The sequence below is a fragment of the Triturus cristatus genome, chromosome 1_1, assembly GCF_964204655.1.
Source record: "Triturus cristatus chromosome 1_1, aTriCri1.1, whole genome shotgun sequence".
Taxonomy (NCBI): Eukaryota; Metazoa; Chordata; class Amphibia; order Caudata; family Salamandridae; genus Triturus; species Triturus cristatus.
The window spans coordinates 613,058,887-613,080,034 of NC_140579.1; the positions used below are offsets into that span (position 1 = coordinate 613,058,887).

Genomic DNA, 21,148 nt, shown 5'->3' on the forward strand with positions numbered 1-21,148 from the left:
ACCTGACCGCATCCAAACAATACTACACCTTTCCTCTCCCACCACCCAAAGAGATGTTCGTGCACTAATTGGTCTCACTTCCTTTTGTCGCCAATGGATACTGAATTTTTCCCTCATAGTTAAGCCACTCCTTGCTTTGCTTACAAAAGACACACCCACACCTCTTCCTTGGACACATGAACACGACCAAGCCTTTCAATACTTACGCCACGCTGTTTGCTCTGCACCCGTATTGGGCACACCTGATTACTCTAAACCCTTCTGCCTCTACACCCATGAGCGCTCAGGATGTGCTCTCTCAGTCCTGACCCAAATTCACGGCACCAAACAACGCCCATGCGCTTACTTTTTGGCCACCGTAGACCCTGTGGCCCGAGGTCTGCCCTCTTGCCTTAGAGCGGTTGCAGCAGCGGCCGTCTCTATCCGACAAAGTGAAGGGATGGTGTTGGAAACTAGATTGACTGTATTAGTTCCACACGCAGTCGACATATTACTGAATCAGACAAAGACACAACACCTCACTAGTGCACGACTAACAGGATACGAACTTACGCTGTTAGCACCCCATATCATGCTCAAGAGATGTGCGACCTTGAATCCTGCCACACTCCTGCCCACACCAGATCCTGACATCCCAGACATTGCACATGACTGCCTCTTTCGAACAGAAGAACAGACTAAGGGACGGGTAGCATTAAAAGACACCACTCTCACGGAACAGGATGGGAAATTGTGGGTGGACGGATCTTGTATCAAACTATCAAACGGTACCACATCTGCTGCCTATGCCATCACCACTACCAATACCATTGTTGAGACTGCACGCATACCTCAGAAATCGGCCCAGGCCACAGAACTTATAGCTCTCGCCCGCGCTTGTATCCTTAGCCAGGATCTCTCTGTCACCATCTATACCGACAGCCAGTATGCCTTTGGAGTGGCCCACAGTTTTGGTATCCTTTGGAAGGAGAGAGGGTTCTTAACGTCACATGGTACGCCCATTCAGCATGGTGACTTAGTCACTGCATTGCTCCAAGCATTGACACTACCCAGAACATTAGCTATTGTTAAATGCAACGCACACAAGAAGGTCACAGACAAAATAGGATTAGGAAATGCATTTGCTGATGAGACAGCCCGGGCTACAGCAGAGGAAAGAATACATACCCCTATGTACATAGTAAAATCCCAAGCAGAGAAGTGGCATGATGTTAGACAACAGATCCGGGACATCCAGTCCACTGCCACCTCTGAAGAACTTCAAAATTGGGAGAAGGAGGGCATGCTTGATGAAGAAAATTGTTGGCGATCCAAAGATGCAAAACTTTGGAAATTGCTCCCATTGTTGAACATGACTCATTTGCCAGCACACACCAATGCTGCCACCATGACTAAAATATTACAAGAAGTGTGGGATAACCACCAACTCCGGTCTACCGCCTCCAGGCTGGTCCAACAGTGTTTGGTTTGTCTCCGCTACAATGTAGGTAAAGGGACTCGGGTACCTCGGGCAGGATATGCCATCCCCACATCACCTTTTGAAGTGCTGCAAATGGATTATATCCAAATGGAACGATGCAACAACCTTAAATATGTTTTGGTGGTTGTTTGCGCGTTCAGCAAATGGGTGGAGGCTTACCCGGTTAGAGACAACACTGCCCTAACCACCGCCAAGATATTGCTGAAGGAATTCTTTCCCCGCTACGGCCTTTGCCGAGTCCTATGGAGTGACAGTGGGAGTCATTTCATTGGAGAAATAGTCAAGCATATATTATCAGGATTAGGTGTTCGACAGAAATTTCATGCAGTCTTCCACCCCCAATCAGCAGGCCTAGTGGAAAGATACAAATCCAAACTAGCCAAAATAGTAGAAACTACGGGGCTAAAATGGCCAGATGCGCTACCACTGGCCCTTCTATCAATAAGATCTGTCCCGCATTCCCGCACCTCATTGACTCCGTATGAGGTGGTCTTTGGACGCCCAATGAACATCTGGGGCGCACCCCCTGCTACCACATTGTCTGATTCACCTTGTGAATTGCTAAGTGATTATTTGTCCATACTTACACAAACTTTGTCTTCCATTCATCAGCAGGTCCAGGAAGCATTGCCTGATCGATCCACCGGACCGGGACATGCCATCCGACCCGGCCACTTCGTCATGGTAAAAAACTTTGCTAGAAAGAAGACGCTGGAACCCCAGTGGAAAGGGCCCCTGCTAGTCCTTCTGACCACTAGAACGGCCCTGCGAGTGGAAGGCAAGAAATCCTGGATCCATGCTGTGCACTGCCGGAAGATCCCAAGCATCCCTCAAACTGATCCTACCTTGTCCACCTACAAGGAAGTTCTAACGTGCGACCCCACCTGTGTGGGGTCTCCCAGAACCAGAACTGGAATTATTCAAAGATAACACCGTGCCAACTAAAGAAAGATACAACCTACGCCCACGCATGGCCTCTGGAGCTCCAGCGACCGGACAGGGGAAGTGAGCCAAAAGTCGCAGGGCGGTAGTATTATCTGGAAGGGTGGATTGGTACTCCAGGTAGCGGGGTACTGAGAAGCCTAGCCAGGACAAGCAACCACCAGCTACGGGCGACGCGTAGGGCTCACCTTTTCTCTCCAACAGCTGTACAGCCCAAAAGAAGACTGATTATGACAAACAAAGAAACCATGGAACTTTCCAACAAGAAGATAGCACTATGTAACAAACTGCAGAATAACAGGTCAATAGCTTTGACGACAGTTCTCCTCCTCACTATTACCTTTGGCATCCTCTTCTGGATCCTAGAAGAAGGGGCACCAGCCAAGGATACCATATTGCCCACTGATGACATGCTTCCTGAACATTCCCATGTCTCCTTGTCCTCTTATCTCCAAAATAGGCGACAAATGTTTTGGAACAACACCTTCATCCAAATGTTGAATTAACATAATGAGGTATTGAATAAAACGAACTGTTGGGTCTGTGGTCTCCTGCCTCACTCCACGGAGAATAACATTCCCTTCCTCCCTTACTCTTACTCTATACACGCCTCTTGCGCTGCCTGGATGTCGCTCATCATGGGCGCCCATCGGTCCAGCGGCCTTGCCGACATCACTCTCCAACAATTGCAAGCTGAGTTCTGGCAGAACAAAACGGGCAATGCTGTTTGTCCAAAGAACAATTCTACACGCATGTCTGAGGATGAGAAGGATGAAATGCTGGTATTCGACTCTACCAGTAGAATACGCTTCTCCAGCTTCAAAGCAAGGACACCCGCCAAGCGAACCCCACCGCTAGCTGTTGTTCGCATTCCTGGACTAATGTGTATCAGAGGCTTAGGTATTGAGTACGTTGGGGACAGCTCTTGTGTCGTGACAACAACTCTGAATACGACATCTCCACCGCCCCTTGTTGCCTCCCCAAACACCTACTTTGTGTGTGGAACAAAGGCCTACACTTGGCTTCACGAGAACTGGGGAGGCACATGTTACATTGCTTTCCTCCTTCCCCCTGTCTAAATTGCATCTCCTCTTCATCATCGCGCCCGCCGCAGCAACGATGTGGGTGAACAAACAGACACAATCTCTCAATAATTCCTGGATGCCATGAAGGGCATCCTTCCCTTCTGGGGACCAATGGCAAACAGCGGAGCCATTTGCCACCGTCAACATCACAGCTGGTATTTTGGCCAACAACACTGCGGAGCTCCAAGCGGTACGCCTCGTCACTCTACAAAATCGCATGGTCCTTGATGTCATCCTAGCTGACCGCGGAGGAGCATGTCGCATCATCGGCACCAGCTGCTGCGTGTATGTTCCGGATCATTCATCATCTGTCTACGAGGCTATTTCCGCACTCCATCAAATAGCCTCTGACCTCCATCAAGATACAGACCCATGGTCCCTTGGTTCTTGGATATGGCAACTTCTGCTGACATGGGGATGGAAGGTTCTAATGATCATCCTGATACCTCTTGCCCTGGTTCTCTTTTGTTGTCTTCAATGTGGTCCTCCACTCGGTGGCCTCTGGCAAATGCTATCCAGTCAGTCCCCGTAAATGCACAGGTCAAGAACGATAAAATAAGGACTGAACGTGAGACACAGCTATTGATGAACATTGTAATTGACTAAAAAAAAAATGGTTTCGCTTATGGCAAAAGGAGGGACTGTGGAAAAGTAGGTCTGTTATCTTGCCATTCACTCCACCATTTTTTGCTATACCCTTCATGACTGACCTCTCTCTTTCACGATTACTCTGGAGCTCCACTTTTGACCTCCCACATTCCTGCACGGACGCTCACACCCTGTTCGAGCTTTGACCTGCCACAAACTGACCAGCCCATGCTCAACCAGTCGGACAGGGAGTTTCCCAGATGTTTATCGTCCTCACCCTGCACACTATGCCCTGCAGGCGTCCAACAACAACCATCTGCAGGCTTATCAGATTGACCTCTGCTTGCTGTGTAATCATTCCTTTCTCCTGTGCCCTGCAGGGTTCCAACAACTACCATCTGCGGACTTATCTGATCGAACTTTACTTGTCGTATAAACATGCTTTTCGCCTACACCCTGCAGGGGCCTCACCGCTACCATCTGTGGACTTATCAGATTAACCTTTGTTTGACATATAATCATGCCTTTTTCACCTATGCCCTGCAGGGGCCAAACAGCCACCACCTGCTGATTGTATCATAACTGACCATTGCTTGTCTGTAAATTATTGGTGTTTGTTATTGTTCACCTAGCACGCACAGGGTGGGGATGAAGGGTATATAAGGTGCAGAAGCAAAGCACTCAGGAGATTGCCTCCTCAGACAAGCTGCGGGTGTCTGTTGCCGATGCTCTCTCTCCATCTCATGAGATTGTAATAAATATCCTTTCTCTCGGCGCTCTAGTGTTGGTCTCAGTTTGTATCCCGGACCCGTGGACGAAGGGTGGACCCTGCACCTTTGGGTGGTCCCATAAAAGACCCCCAAATCCACACATAGAAGGTTCTAAGGCCAGCACCCTTGAGAGTACTGAGGTACCCGTGTTACCAATCCCAGAGGAGCCGGGTGCACAGGGGTCAAGTGATGTCTGAAACCTTCGTCGTTTTCAATGGCGTGATGCGGAAAAGTGCTGCTGCCGGGATGATGAAAAGTGTCCGGTGGAATCCAAGCCTGGATCCGAGGTGAGAAGAACCTGAAAGCTTAGGGGACAGAGTCTGGGTCACTTCACGGTGACCAGGGGCACGATCGACAAATGGCCACCGATGTCGGGTGCTTCAGGTGAGATGACGCGATGCTTGATTCTGCAGCCACGGGGACCAGGAGACGTCCACGACGACCAAAGTCCAGAGGTAAGCTGTCCCACGAAGGATGTCGAGTGCTGGGGGGTCAGTTTTCGGATCGAACACCAACAAACCTTGGCAACTGCAACCCACGCGGGCAGAGGAAAAATGGTTCGGTGAGGACCAGCAAGGTCCGGGGGACTCTCCAAATTATGGAGTCAGGGCACGTCTGGAGCAACCAGGAAAGCCCATGGAAAGTCAAAGTTACCTTCACAGGGACCCACAGGCCGACGGACCAGGGATCGCGAAGGGACCTCGAGCTGAATCACAAAATACCAGCCCACGGAACACTCGTGGAGTGTAGGCCGGAAATCTTCGGTGGAAATACTGCTCGGGGTCAGGACTACACGTTATGTTATGAGCAGTTATAAAGCGCAACTGTTACCAAAAAGGTGTCCTGGCGCTCAGAGAAGGCCTAAAGAGGAAAAATATGAGAGAAGATGAAGGAAATGGGGGAACAATACTTGAAAAGAACTGTTTAATGTCTTTCGGAATGGAAGAAGATCGGTCATACTTCTCAAAGATATAAGAATAGCATTCCATGCCCTGGTTGCATTGGCCACAAAACATCTACCACCCCAATTGGCCCTCTTCACCCTGGGAACTATAGCCAATTTGGCATCCGAGGATCGTAGGGTTCTGGTAGGGGAGTACCTGTGAAGTTGTTGTATTAGGAATTTAGGCCCCATTCCATGGAGGGCCCTAAAGGCCAATGTCAAGGCTTTGAATTGAATACGTTGCCTCACAGGTAGCCAATGTAGGGCTTTAATTTGAGCAGAGATGGAACCAGTCCTAGTCGTGTCCATGAGGAGTCTGGCAGCCGCGTTCTGCAGAATCTGTAGTTTATTTAAAGATCCTTCATGTATCCCAAGATATAGACTATTGCAATAGTCCAATCTAGGCATAATGAGAGCTGTGACAACTATTTGCAGTGCTGCTTTTGGGAGTAGTGGCATAATTTTTTTGCAAGATTTGAGAATATGTGTAGTGGTGGAGACAACTTTGTTCACTTGATCCCTGCCACTAAGTTTGTCATCCAACCACACTCCCAGATTTTTTACTTTCCCTACACGGGTGGGGAGTTGGCCGAGATCGTTCGGCCAGCAATCTGGAGACCATAGGTTAGGGTTGTTGCCAAAAAGAATAACCTCCGTTTTGTTGGAGTTAAGCTTTAGGCGGTTTATTGTCATCCAATCTCCCACTGCGGACATACAGTTTTGTAGTCTTGGGGAAATATGCACGGAATTTCCTGGGAGCAGGTTGACCACTATTTGGGTATCATCAGCATATGAAGTTAAAGTGAACCCAAATGATTCAACAAGCGGTGCTAGGGAGGAAACATATATATTAAAAAGAGTCGGGCTCAATGAAGAACCTTGGGGAACTCCGCAGGGCAGGGAGAATGATTCAGCCTGGAACTCCTCCAGCGTTACAGTTTGTACTCTATCCGTAAGAAAGGATTTGAGGAGGTTCCAGGCTGAACCCTTAACTCCTATCTCCATGAGGCGTTTCATCAGTATACCGTGATGAACGGTATCGAACGCCGCTGAAAGATCTAGCATGATCAGAGCGGCATTCCCTCCCTGGTCCAAAATGTTCCTGATCTCTCCAGTGGATTTTAGCAGCGCAGTTTCAGTGCTGTGCCCCCCTCTAAATCCAAACTGAGTTGGGTCCAGGACTTGATGGTCTTGTAGAAATGTATTTAGTTGGGCATTAATATTCCTCTCTATGACCTTTGCCGGAAGAGGAATTCTTGATATAGGTCTAAAATTATTTGGGTCATTGATGTCTAGATTGGGTTTCTTTAAAAGTGGCAAGATTGACGCATGTTTCCAGTCTTTTGGGAAGTATCCGTCTAGATACATGGTGTTAAAAATGGGGGTGAGTAATTTTGAAATTGGTTCTACAGCTAGTAAAACGACCCTACTTGGACAAGGGTCATAGGGGGAACCTGACTTTATCTTACACATTAGCTTCGATATATCAGATTCAGTTAGAGGGGCAAAATTCTGCAGGAGGGGACTTTTAGTCATGGAATCAGTTTGGGGAGAAGCTAAACTCTGAGTATTTTCTTTAACAGAGTTAGAGAATGTGACAAAAATATTATTTACTTTTTCAAAAAGACTTTTGGCTATTTTATTACACAGTTCTTGACTGGCCTGAACTGATGAGGCACATGGATGGACTAGAGTTTTTACTATTTCAAAAATCTCTTTGGAGGAGTTTTTTGCTGTGTTAATATTGTCAGTAAAATAAATTTGTTTTGTTTTTTGCAATAGGTTATGTTGACAGGCTTGCTTTATAGATCGATTTGTCTTTTTCCTTGTAGCCCTCTCTCCATTTTCTTTCCAAGTGCTTACACACCAGTTTCTGGTCTCTAAGTTCAGAGGAATACCAAGGAGCCGAAGGATGTTGTCTGTTGAGGCGAAGAGGTTTCAATGGAGCGAATTTGTTCCCTGCAGCTGTCAACCAGTTTGTATAAATATTAGTTGCCTCATCTAAATTTCTAGGCACTGTTGGTGTTGTTAGAGTAAGGTGTTGTTGTATTTCTCTTGAATCAATCTTGTTCCAGGCTCTAGTTACTGAGCTTTTTTTTCTCAGTAGTTTAGGGGCCATATGGGCAGGCAAACTAAATTCACTGATAACCGCAAAGTGGTCTGACCATGTCAGATGTAGAATGTTTAAGACGGTTAAGTTCGAGTTATTGGAAAAAATACCATCTAATGTGTGGCCTGCTTTGTGAGTTGCTTCACTCACCAATTGTTCAAATTTGGCGCCTCTCATTAGCTCTATTAGCTGAGTTGTGTCAGTCGAAGAGGATTCCAGATGGTAATTAAAGTCTCCTAGAATAGTATAGGAGTCGAGGCTAATACCTCTTTCTATTAAATTACCAACTTGGGTAGGGAAGCTTCCTCTGGGACCAGGAGGCCTGTAAATGAGAGAGCCTCTAAACGAGCAGTGATGTGATATATTGAGACAAAACTCTAAGACTTCACATTCCACTATGGATATGGGGGTGAAGGAAGCCGAAATTGTATTATGGTAAATAATGGCCAGTCCCCCCCCCTTTTTTGTGGCCTCTATTTAATGTGTAACAATGATAGTTGGGAGGTGTTGCTTTAACCAGGTCGGGTCCGGAAGCATCATCCGTCCAGGACTCTGTGATGAATGCGACCGATATCCCTTCATCTTCGATAAAGGAGGCGCATTCCTGACTGTGTTTGACCAAAGATCTAGCATTTAATAGGGCAAATTTACGAACAGAATGAGAATCATCAACCAGGGTTATAGATTTCTGTGCCAGTGTGGTTTTTATGGGTTTAATCAAAAATTCTGGTAGCTCAGCGTTACAGCCTGGACAAGGCTCTTTCTCCTGAGGTTGTATGGTCTCCAAGCATAATTTATAACAATTCAGATCTAAAATGCCAGGATTAAGGTGTTTTAGGGATTCACTGGAGTAATAGATAGTGTCCCTATCTGGCATAGTTCGGCCAGGGGGGCTGGCGCTGCGCGCGGAACCAGCGCGGACGGGCGCAGACGGGCTTGCCAGCAGCGCGCCTTTGGCGCGCCAGCGGCGCGCCCGCTGCGCGCACACGTCAGTGCTCTCTTTAGTAAGGTCCGGGGCATGAAGCCTAGCCCACTGACCTTCCTCTCCCAAGATGTCTGCCCCCTGCCCGGAAGCCCTGCGACGCGAATGCGTCGACCTCCCGGTGAAGAGAAGCAGGTAAGGGTAGTTTAGTGCTAAATGAAGTAGCCCTAAGCACAGCCTCAGGGACCACCAAAAAGCAAATGCTGCTGCAAAAGTATGCGGTGCACTGGGGTTCGGGTTGCAAGGTCCCCACGAGGGATACGGGCCTCAGAATTGCTGGGAGCGCAGATCGACCTCAGAGACCTCGGGAACCCACCTCCTGTGTTGCAGAAATCTTCGGAGTCCTCAGGAGCTCGGGAGATGCAAACTGGTCAGATGCGTTAAAGGTGCCTGCCTTGCAGGGGAGTAACTCCTTTACTCCAAGGGAGATTCTTCAGTCATCCAGCATAGTGTAGATCGTCGAAGTACTTGGTTTCTGTAGCAGAGTTTAGTCCAGGTAAAATCTAAAGTCCTGTAGTCAGGGTTCCTACTTTATACCCAAAGAAGGGGTGTGACAAACTCTGGGGACCCACCTATGGGAGGGTCAGGACAGAGGGATGGCTACACCCATGTCCTTTGTCCAGTTTCGCGCGAGAGCAGGAGCAAATGTCTCCTGCAACCGGTTTGAGCTGGACTATGCACAGGGACACCAAATTTTCCCCCCGTGCAGACTTTCTGGCACTCTGAGTGCATCCACCCAGCCCCAATACACTAAAGCCTGTCTGGGAGGTGGTCGCACCTCCCTGTGACAGGAAACCTATTGTCAGGCATTCCCCTGCTGCTTAGCTCAGCAGCAGGAGGGCAGACTCGAGTCTGTGGCTGGCAGCATCCATTTTGTGATGCCCAGGTCGAGAAAGCTGGTACCGGGTGTACCGGTGTTTCACATAAGTCCCTCTAGAAAGGTGGAATCACCTCCCCCGCCAGTTACTGGCGGGAAGGTATGATTCCAAGGTGTTTGACACCAAACACAACATGTTTCTAAGCAGCCGTTTTAAAGTAAGCATTTACCGCGAGGTTATAATGCACTTAAATATATATGGTTGGCTGCATCACAAACAACCCCAGAAAATAGGTTCTGAAGGCTGCAGAGGGGCTCTGCTCATAATTCTGTATTGCTCAGTGGTTAAGCCAAACCCATCAATGAGAGCACTCTTCAGGACTGTGTAATTATCAGCATCCTCTTCTCTAACAGTGAGGAGCTTGTCCCTACCTTTGTCTGCAAAAGAAAGCCACAAGATAGCTGCCCACTGCTCTTGAGGGACCCTCTGTACTTTACAGGCCCTCTCTAGTGCAGTTATCTATTTGTGGATGTCATCCCTACTCTGGTAGGGAGGGACTATCTTGTTCAAGTTCCTATGGTCATGAGTATGTTCTCTACCTCTAGGGACATTGTTGCTGCCACCATGGGGCTCTAGCCCCAACCTTCTGGAAGCTCTCTGGAGCTCTAGGGATTCCCTGTCTAAGGCCAATTGTTCCCTCTTGATTCTGAGTTTGGTCCCCTCATACTCAAGTAACTGACCCTTCTTCTCATAAGAGGAGACCCTTTTAGGAGAAGCAGCGGTCCCTACAGAAGTACCAGAATTATTAGATTCCTGAGAAGGAGATCTTGATCTTCTTGGTAAACTGTTAAGTCTCCCTGGTGGAGTAAAGAGATTGCCACTGGGGCCTTCTCCCCCACCTGAAGGAAGTGTGGGATTGTCCAGGTTAGAATCATCTTGATCCTCCTGGCCAGCATCTAAATCCAGCTCATAGAAGTGTTCACTTCCTGGTCTGTCCTCATCTGCTGTCCCACCCAACTTGCCTGCCTCATCAGACCCTATGGTCTTTCTGAGGTTATCTAAAAGCAAAGCCTCTATGAGGCGTTGGGTGCTTGCATGTCTCCCTGTCTTCAGTTTTCTAGATGTGCACATACTATTCAATTCTTGGAATGAGAGATTATCATATCTAGTTGGCAGAGGCCCAGTGGCTTCTGGCCTAGAAGATATACTAGTGTTATGTGGTGTGGGCGCCTACCTAACCTAATGGGAACTAAACTCTCTTGAGTTGTAGAAAGGGTGTGCTAGACCCTTGGCTCCCCAACTACAAGTTCAGTAGAACTTACTTATTCTAGTCTTAATGTATATGTACCTAATACCTTCAGTGGTTTTCAGTTAATCACTCAATGACATTTATCTGGTAAGACAATAGCAAACTTGAATCCCAACCGCTACACACCAATGTGAGAAGTTGGCCTGGTATATGCTGTCCACTAATTAAGGGGGCACCTTGCACCAGTCCAAACGACCCTTATTGATGATTAGGTTAAAGACAACCTTTATTGAAAGCTATCCTAGTGGTAGCTATGGAGAGCAGCCTTCAGGCTAAGTCTCGAAGGAATGTAAAGTAGCTTGTTTTACCAGATCAGAACCTCCTGAATGTTCAAATGAAAGGAGAACCACACAAGAGATATATAAAATATATGTAGTTATTACTAAACACTCTCTACTAACCTCTTTATGAGATTAGAGCACAAAGCACACAATATTAAATCACCAGAACAACAGTAAATAGCACAATACACAGCGGGCTTCAGGGGGAGACCGAACCATATACTAAGAAAGTGGTATAACAACCACGACTTAACTAGACACAGTGCCCAGAGCACGTAGAATCGCTGGGACCCCAAGGAACCACCCAAAGTAGTGACACAGGGGACCCACGGAGGACGAGTGCAATGTGTGAACACAGGCGCGAGCTCCGTACAACTCTATGGAAAAGTCGCTGTTGGAATGTTAAAGATTAAGGACACTTCGGAGAGGACTTTAAGCAAACCCTTTCAAACATAGAATGTTCTAAGGCCTGCACCCTTGAGAGTACCGAGGTACCCGTGTTACCTATCTCAGAGGTGCCGGGTGCATAGGGGTCAAGTGATGTCAGAAACCTTTGTCGTTTTCAATGGCGTGATGCGGAAAAGTGCTGCTGCCAGGAAGATGAAAAGTGTCCGGTGGAATCCAAGCCTGGATCCGAGGTGAGAAGAACCTGAAAGCAGACGGGACAGCATCTGGGTCACTTCAGAGTAACCAGGGGCACGATAGACGAATGCCCACCAATGTCAGGTGCTTCAGGTGAGATGACGCAATGCTTGACCCAGTGGAGTTCTCTCAGTGACGGTATGATCCTGTCATACTTGAGAAGATCTTTGAGGTAAGCTGCTTCATTGATACCACTCTTCAATGGGTGGCTCTCTAGTTTGTCAGCCGGTAGAACCTTGATTTCTGTCACGGCTGAATAGGGATAGTGTGGTTCTGAAGTCTACTAGAGGAGTGCGTAGCACAGCCAAATTATGCTAGACAGTTTTTTGCCTTGTCCACAATTTCAGCCCTGAGGCTGAAGAAAAACCCCAGACACTTGATGCTGTCGATGAACGAAGTCATCAAGATTAATTTGGGAGTACCTTCCCTATACCTCTTTTCAGTCAGTGGAAAGTAGCACAAATTCTCTCTATTTGAGGTAGGTTTTGGATTTATTGTTTGAAGGAAATCCTTCAGGAGATCAATGTCCTAGCCACATAAGAATTTCAGATAGTCCTATAAATGCGTCATACAAATACAGGTGGATTGTGACCTCCTGGTGAGTCAGCAACACTATCCTGGTCTTAATCTACAGGGTGAAGATCACTGGTGAGAGGATATTACTTTAGCGGAGACCAAAGGAGATTTGGAAAGGTAGATGAACTTATTCTAATCAGCGGTGCTTGGTTTTTATGGCATGACTTGAACCATTGCAAGATGACTTTGTTGAAGCCCAATCCAGATGTGAGGGTGTCAAGTGGGGGTCGTTTATGTTAAATTTGAGGGGAGGTTACGGCAGTAGCTGTGACCATTATTGTAGATCTGTAGTGTGTCATTGACCACTAGGATGGTTGTCATCTCCATACTGCACTGGGATCTTAATCAAGATTCATAGTCTTGAAGAAAGATGCTGTTTTTGATCTCATGGTAGAGTTTGTTGCAAATGTTTTTCTCGTGGATATTTCCCAAGAATGGCAGATGGGTGATCAAATAACCTTTTACAAAATTAGCAGTGTCCAAGTTGGGCTTCTTCCTGAGGGAGAGCATCTGCCCTTACCTGAGGTTATTCAAGAGGGACCTCAGACTCAGAACATGTTGACATGGTACAGTAGAGGAACTAAGTCTTCATCAATGATTCACTTCATTAAAATGATGGGAATGACAATACCTTGTTCCATATTTTGTTGATATTACTTTCTCTTCCAGCGTAGGTTATTTACTGAATCCTACACTCTGTTCCAAGTGAAAGGATGATTGTTCGCCCTAACAATAATTTCTTACATAGTGGCAAGGCTGTGAAGGAATAGGGCTTGCCCCCAACTTATAGGTTTCCTTTGTTTATGGTCACATCTAATCCAGTAAAGCCTTTACTTGGGATGGAGCCTTCTTGGAAGGATAAGTCCACTGCCCCCTGGACAAGAAACCATTAAGAAACCTCTGTATCGAAATCCTTTGATGTTGAGTATAAAACTACTAACATCTTGCCATACACCGAAGCTCTAACCAATCCACCAATCAAGGTAAATAAACAACGGCTCACATGGAGCTTAAAGAGGGCTGTAGAGCGACATCAAGAAACATAATTTGATAAACTTGTGGAAGCCAGCTCCTGCAAATTCTGCACCTTGTTCCCCAAGGCAGGTATGTCAGTTATCAATGTAGCATAGTCCAGCAGGCCTCACTCAACCTTAGTGTTTGGTGCAGCTGTCACACAAGAATGCTGTTAAACTGCAAATCACTATTCACTTTTGAAGCTTTTAATGACTGACAGTAATTCAACGGAATAACAATAGTCTTCAAGTGGGAAGCGTAGATTTTACTCGACTAAGTCAATCAATTTGTCTGCTACCTCCAGATCAGTATCCCTCCAGATTTTCAGACTGATTACTGTTTAGGGGTACAGAAAGCACTGTTAGGGGTTATTGAGCATACATCCTCTGTAATAGAGATTGATTTCCTTTTTCCATCAATGGATATCAGTCACTTATGAACAATCAACATTGATGGTCATAAGGAAAGGTATGCCTTGAACCTTTCCTTTATGTTTTCCAAGAGTTCAAATGGATGTTGGTTACTTTGACTCATGAGTGCTCAGGATCAAAAGGATGGGCTTTCCATGAATTATCCATTAATCCTTTCTGTATGTCTTCCAAGATTTCAGAGAATCTTGCCTCAGTTATTCAGAAAAGTCTTTTTCAAAGAGCAATTGAGCTCGAACCATAGGAGTTTAACTGGCTTTTCTGGAGGGAGTGGGGGGTGTTTATACTCCTGGGAATTAATTGCCTTCAAAAGGACTGTGCAAACTAGCTTAAATTGCCTGAAATTCAGCTTCTGGTTGCAGTTGAATTAAATGCACTATTGCCAACAGAACTGGGGCTCTCTTCTTTGCCCTTAGTATTGTGTTTATGCTATACAGAGGAAGCAGAAGAAATGATGGACACTTAGTCCAGAGCCTCCTATCTTTATCTCGAACTTAAAGGAGAACATTTTGAGTTCCAGTTTGACATTTTCTAGGCAACTCAAGGAGCTTTTATCGGACCTGATAAACATTGGTACAGATGTGCCAGCACCTCGGAATAAATGGGATGCTATCTCTTGATGGTTTCGAGGCTGGGGCATTCGTCTCCAATTCAGTCTTAACTTCACTATGTTAGGATACGTTTCATTATGTTAGAATACATTACCCCACATCAAATGACAGTTACTTTTTTACTAAGAATAAATTCATAGATGTGCGTGCCTACAGATTTATGGTTTCTCTCCTGAATAGCCCTTGAGAACTCTATAAAAGGGATATGAGGTCTCACTCTAATACCACTCGGTAATGCTTCCGGAAATGGTTCGGGAGTTCCAGGGCAGATGGGGAGGGGTGGTTGGGGGCTACTAGGTTCCAATTGTATCAGACAAATGTTTGCTAATGCTGGGGCCTGACTTACTATTAGACTGATAAGTGATTATCAAGTACACCCTTTTAGCACTTGACACTCAGGCTGCGAAGCAGAGCAGTTCAATGCTTATATCGCGAGGTGATGCTTATTTAGATACTCGGAACTCAACAGAATATAATAAACCAATATCTAACCAGTGCTACAGAAAGAAAAGTATTTTATTCTAATTCACAACGCAATACTACACATATAATCACAGTTTGAAATGCAAGACCTATTGCATTGCAAATGCTTGTTAATAGTGGCTTAAAACACATGCAGTGTCCATGTATAGCAATGTTTGCCTTTGACCAACCTTGGCACAGAATGGAGGGTGGAGAGACTGTATGGGAAGGGAAGGAGGGAGCGTGCGAGCGAGCAAATGGGAAAGCGAATAGCAGCGGCATATAAAACAAGTTCGAAACTACATCTCCCGTAGATATCAAATACAGCTCTACGACTGGAAACACTGTGTGCTGACAACACTGTGCTAAGTGGCCGGACCCCCCAGTCACAACAAAGTAAAGCTTTTCACGCATTTTAACCTGCCGATGGTGAAATGGCGCTCTCACTAGGTACATGTACCTCTAACAGAATAAATACTTCAGCTCGAGCTGCCTGCACCAAGCGCTTATTCTTTACTGCGTGTAAATAACCGCATAACAAAAATAAAACACGGGAGTGCTGGAAAATTCTCACCACTGCCTGTCTGGGATCTCAGCTCGCGCAGCAACCACAGGCCACAGCTGGCGAGGCGTCACCGGGCATGACAGGGCGGGAAAGCCGAGGCAGCGATCGAAAACGCGCCAAAGGAGGGCACTTGTGCAGGAACCGGCAGAGTCGGCCTCATCTGTATAACTGCTAACGATATGCAAGCGAAACCAGTGCTTACTTTGCGCCGGTGGCTTTTTTCCTCACCAAATATTTACTAAGGGCAAGAGAGGGAAAAACAAACTTTCACAAAGGATAAAGGCAAGAACCTGCAGGTGTGTGATAAATAGACACTAGTATATTAAAAGAGAGGGTCAAGCAACTTGAGACGGTGCGGGAGGCGACACTGACACGGTGCAGTGTGCGTCCGAACCATGGCTCAACATACATCGGCATGTGCAGCTGTGCACCATCAGCAGTGTGTGCTGCACATCCACAAAGCACCTCAGCATGGAAGGTATGCAACAACTACCAAACATGATGCAGCACATCAGTATGTCTTGGTCCAGAATGTAGTATGCTACCCACTCACACGCACGCACGCACTGCTCAGCATGCAAACATGGAGGCAAATCGTGCACAGCACACAACTCGCATACCTGGTGATGCATCGCTTTCTCATAACCCCAGAAGTACAACACAGCACAGGGGAACATTCATGTGGATGCCAGTGCGTGCTATACCAACGAGGCTATGTGCAATAAGGATTAAACAAACTATCCCTTCATTTAACTTCAATATCGCAACCATTCCATGTTCTACTGTGTAGCAATTTCCTAACAGCTGCCCGTTTGCAAGTTTTATACGGCCGAAGATCCACGACTGGATTACATTTGTTTTTCAACCTCTCTTTAGACTTACAGCAACAGGGGAGCTGGTTTTTCGGAGAGGCTGGAAGGCAAAGCCTAGGTGCGGGGGAGGGAGCAAGAAAGCCTCAATCAAGGGGGGACGCAGAGAAAACAGGAGCAGCCTCTTGGTAATTTACCGCGATTTTATTTGTCTCTACTGTTGCTTTGTGCTGCAATAGCTACTTAATTTTATAAAAAACATTCCAATTAGAGAAATATAAATGCCCCTTTTGGTTGCAACTTAAGCGACTTTCACACAAAGCAGAGCGCTATGGTAGAAGACGGGAGAGCATATCAGCATTAGCTGGAAAATCACAGCTAAGCACGTGAGTGGTGCGTGCGCGCCACACCGAGCGATCTGTTTTCAATTATCGCGCACGCCTCTGTGCACGATAATTGCAAACAGATGTCGGGCCTGCGGGTAACCGACATTAATAGGCCATGGGCGGAGCAATGCGCCCGCCTTTGGCCAATTGCGTGCCGTCTTTGATAAAAAGACGCACGCAAAGGCCAATAGCTTGGCTCAAAAGGAAAAGCACACGCACGAGTGTGCGCGATTCCTATGTTAGTTTTGAAACCCCCTACAAGAAGTCTCTTGGAGCAAAAATACAATTATATTCAAACTCATGGCTTAGGACTATGTAAAAGACTTAGGGCCTGATTCCGAGTTTGGCAGTCTGTGGACTGCCAAACCTGGGATGGTGCAGCAGTGGCAGTGCGCACCAGCGTTCCGATCGCCGCATTATGACTATGGCCATCGGCTGCCATAGGGCCGCCGGGGACCCCTTGGCAGTGGTGCGGCGGTCTGGTCCAGCAATATGCACGGGCACTGGCAACCATGTTCTGAGTTTCCTCACCGCCACAGTTTTCATGGCGGTGAGCCTGCCCTAAAATCTGTGGGGATGAGAAAAATCAGTAGGCCCTATAAGCCCCCCTGTTGCCTCAGGGACATGGGAATGCATTCAAGGGGACATGGTGTGCCCCCTGTGTGCATGCACCCCCTTTCCTGCACAGCATGGACTGCACGTTCCATGCCATGTAGGAAAGGGCTTTGGCGCTCCCATTGTGGTGCCTTTCTAATAAACACTGCTGTGGGATTGCCAAACGATTGCCTGCCAGACCAGGATATCTACTAATCTGGTGGGCAGTTGGCGAATAAGTTTGGCGGTGTGGGAACGGGACTCTGGTGTGGCAGCCCACACCTCCAAACTCTGAATCAGGCCCTTATTTTTAAAAAGGCATAGGCCTTCGTCCACCCAAAGGTAGCATGCTTCATCCTTTGGCCTGCTCCTCACCTTTACTTCCTAATACTAGTGGGTTCTTAATCTGAATTGGAGTTCCTGGAGCAGAGTCTTTTAGCGAATTAGTTTAAATTATTCTAATGGAAAGGTGAAGTTGGACACAATCCCAGGAATGCCTAAGTTAGAGTTTGTGAGTAGCCAAAGGAAATAGAACGACTTCATGGTAGACTGTATTATATTATTGTGTCCTGAAGGTAAAGTTAAAACAAAAGGGGAATACGTCTACCCTAGTATGTCGTCATGGTTGACATGATTTTTGCCTTTACAATGAGCCTAACCAGGTGTAAGGCATTTGCCAGGATAATGTCCCTAAACGACTGCCTCTACTAAGGACCTGTATGTATGTGGAGTATAGGCTTAGTGTAGCGAGGAATGGATGTGTGGAGAACAAAAAAGTTTTGTATACAGGACCGGTAGCTTGCTTGGTTAAACTACTATAGGTAAACCAAAATTGTAAAGTGTGTATTTGAAATGCATGTATATAGTTTCACAATTTATCACCCGATGTTTATCTAAAGTTCCTATTTGAGTGATGAATCTTGCAGCTTTGGGGAGAATTATTACTAATATTATTAACATGGTGCCAGGGGTACTGCAGGTACGGCTGTTTGTAATAACCATGTAAAGGCATTCTACAGTGACAACACATTTTTTACATTACTGATGGTAACCATGCTTACTGCACTGAAGTGATCACTGCTGGTAATCTTGCATATGGTGGGCACTAATGTAATCTTGCCTTATTTGCTCATTAAAACAACTCTCACAATAATGTTAGTAGCTTAGGATGATTTTCCTTGAACATAAGTAGCTCCTATAAAAAAACACGTCAAAGATCCCTGATACAGTACTAGCAGACACCATTGTAGTCTAGTTCAGGATACAGGGAGTGAGTTGCATTGGATCAAGAACACATTCAAATTAAATGTTAAGTCTGCTCTCAAGACCTTGTGGACCATACATCAATCAAGCTAGTAAAGGTTCCACATATAACATTATTGACCTTCTATTCATTTGATGTATGACCCCCTAAGAGCCAACACGGGGCTGCCTTGTCAAGTGCTTCCCTTCCCAACGTAGACCATGCCTGCTGCCCACAGTCTCCAGAAAAGGCAGTATGCCATCTGAAATACATAGATCCTCAATTTGTGTTAGGTCCAGGGCTTTAAGTGGGTTGAAAAAACTGGGGGGTGGGTCTCTCAAAGGGGCGTGGCCAATGTAATTAAGGGCGTGGCTTAAACACATAAGCTAAAAATCTGTGCTTAGCATAGTGTGCTGCTCGACTAGTATTTGGCTGTTTCTGCCATTGCATCCAGATATATGAGAAAACAAGTAACATCATAGCTACAACAAGTCAGGACAATTGGCTTTGTCAATGATTGTTAGTTGCATAAGAGAAATAAGCAGCAACTATGGCTTGTATATAATATTGAAAAAGCGTTGACTTGAAGCCCTGGTGACACAACGACAATGTTGCTGCTCCTGAGTTTCAAAAAGAGTACGGAAATCCAGAGAGAAAATGACTCTCTATAAAGGATTTCCCTTCCCCTAGAACGCTCACCTGGCATGATGTTATGCCGTAACTTCTCCACTAGTGAGAAGTGAGCAGTGTGAGCAGCGCACTGTGCCAGGACCAGAAAGGCTCTTCTGTTGCATTTAGATCAAATATGCAATTCGAAATTCGCACTTAATACTATAGATACAATTTATGTCAAACAAGTAGCAGTTTGTTTTTTAGGTCTCGCCTAGCGTTGCTATTGTTGTTGGTTTTCTGTCGGGCTTCTTTGGAAGTGGGTTTGGTGACCGCCCTGTCTCCCTTAGGTGCCGCCCACCTGTCGTCTGTTGCTCGTCATGCGTGCGTTGTGTCCTTGCCTTACGCTCGAGCCCCCCTTCTCTGAGAAGCTTCCATCGCGTCTCACCACTGCAAACCGGTGCTTGTCCTACAGTGGCGTTTGCATTGCTGGGTGCACACAACCTCTTTCACGCAGGAGGAGTTACCACTTTAATGTTTGAAAGACGGGTGCCACAGGGTGCCCACTTTTACGTTTACAAAAGCTTCACACGTTCACTTCCCCGCCCGTATTTTTTGAAAAAGCAATCCCTTTTACCGGAGTGTGGTTTTCATTGCTGGGTTTATACAACCTCTTACACAAAGGATCAATGTTATGAAGTGTTACGGTGTCCACACGCTCCGCCGTGTCTTGTATGGGGAGCTTGTTACATAAATTATGCGACGAGGCTGCTGTGAGGGCAGGCTCTGCTTCCGGGCCTACAGAACTGCCCGAGGCTTAAGAACTAACCCGCCCACCTGCAGGAGCAGCACGCCCCTCCCCACCCCAACTCCCTTGCATTCTCATCAAGTTCTAGAAAACCGACTTTATTCCGTGAGTAATGTTTATAAAAGTAATTTAGTTTGTATACAGTGCCTTCTTGTAAAGGCATGCAGCATCGCCGGACTATAGATATGGTAAAATAAGCTGATAATTACTAGTACAAGAACAGCCTAGATTCCATCGACGTCATAAGGATAAACGGCAGTGTGAAGTTACTTAGATTCCAACTTGTAACTTGCACGCTTCATACAAATAACGAGCACATGCACATAACTCACTGCCTTAACTATGCAGACATGCACTTCTATATTCTGATAAAATGCAAAACAAAAGGCTGGACATACTGATTTGATGTAACCCCTCCATTTCCCGCCTGAATCTCATTAAACTTTTTCCCCCTTCCCTCTCAGTGCCTGCTCTTTCTCCGCTTCACTATCCAGGCTCCCACCTCCTCTGTCTTCTGAGTGTGTATGTATGCTTTCCCCCTCTTTCAGATCTGCCCTCCTTTTGACCCTTTCCCTTCCTCTCTTTCCCTATCTGTCAATCAGAAACTCCCTTTGAACTGGGAGAAACAAGCATTTACAATGCAATAGGTCTTGCATTACTGTAAGTTTGAGCTATTGGCGTTTCATCATTATTAGCTAGGCCAATAGCTCAAACTTTCAGTAATGCGAGACCTATTGCATTGCAAATGCCTGTTCTCTGAAATCATGTAGCTCCAGTTCAATTTATTGTCGATAGTGAAACGCAAATAATGATACGAGTTAACCAAATCCAACTTGCCTTTGCCTAGCTTCCACTGTTGCCTAACACACACCACGCAAAAGAGAGGATTTTAATTTAATTTAAGTTTACTTAATGACTGTTTTACTTAATATAAGAATCTAAGTGGTCCAGATTACTCTGTACAGAGAGGGGTGGTCCAGTAACACATATCGCCTGCAGAGAATAGAAAACTAATGTGCTTTCTTTTGAGTTTCGGAGAAAATCTAGATGAACCCTCCTCACTGACTAAGACCTCGATTTAAAGAGTAAAATT

At 46.1% G+C, this 21,148-nt stretch overlaps 1 protein-coding gene across 1 annotated transcript in view; it reads left to right on the forward strand.

Annotated features, from left to right (window-relative positions):
• LOC146870712 (apoptotic chromatin condensation inducer in the nucleus-like) overlaps nucleotides 1-21,148 on the forward strand; it is a 593,254-nt gene that overhangs the window by 21,815 nt on the left and 550,291 nt on the right. The window lies entirely within an intron of this gene.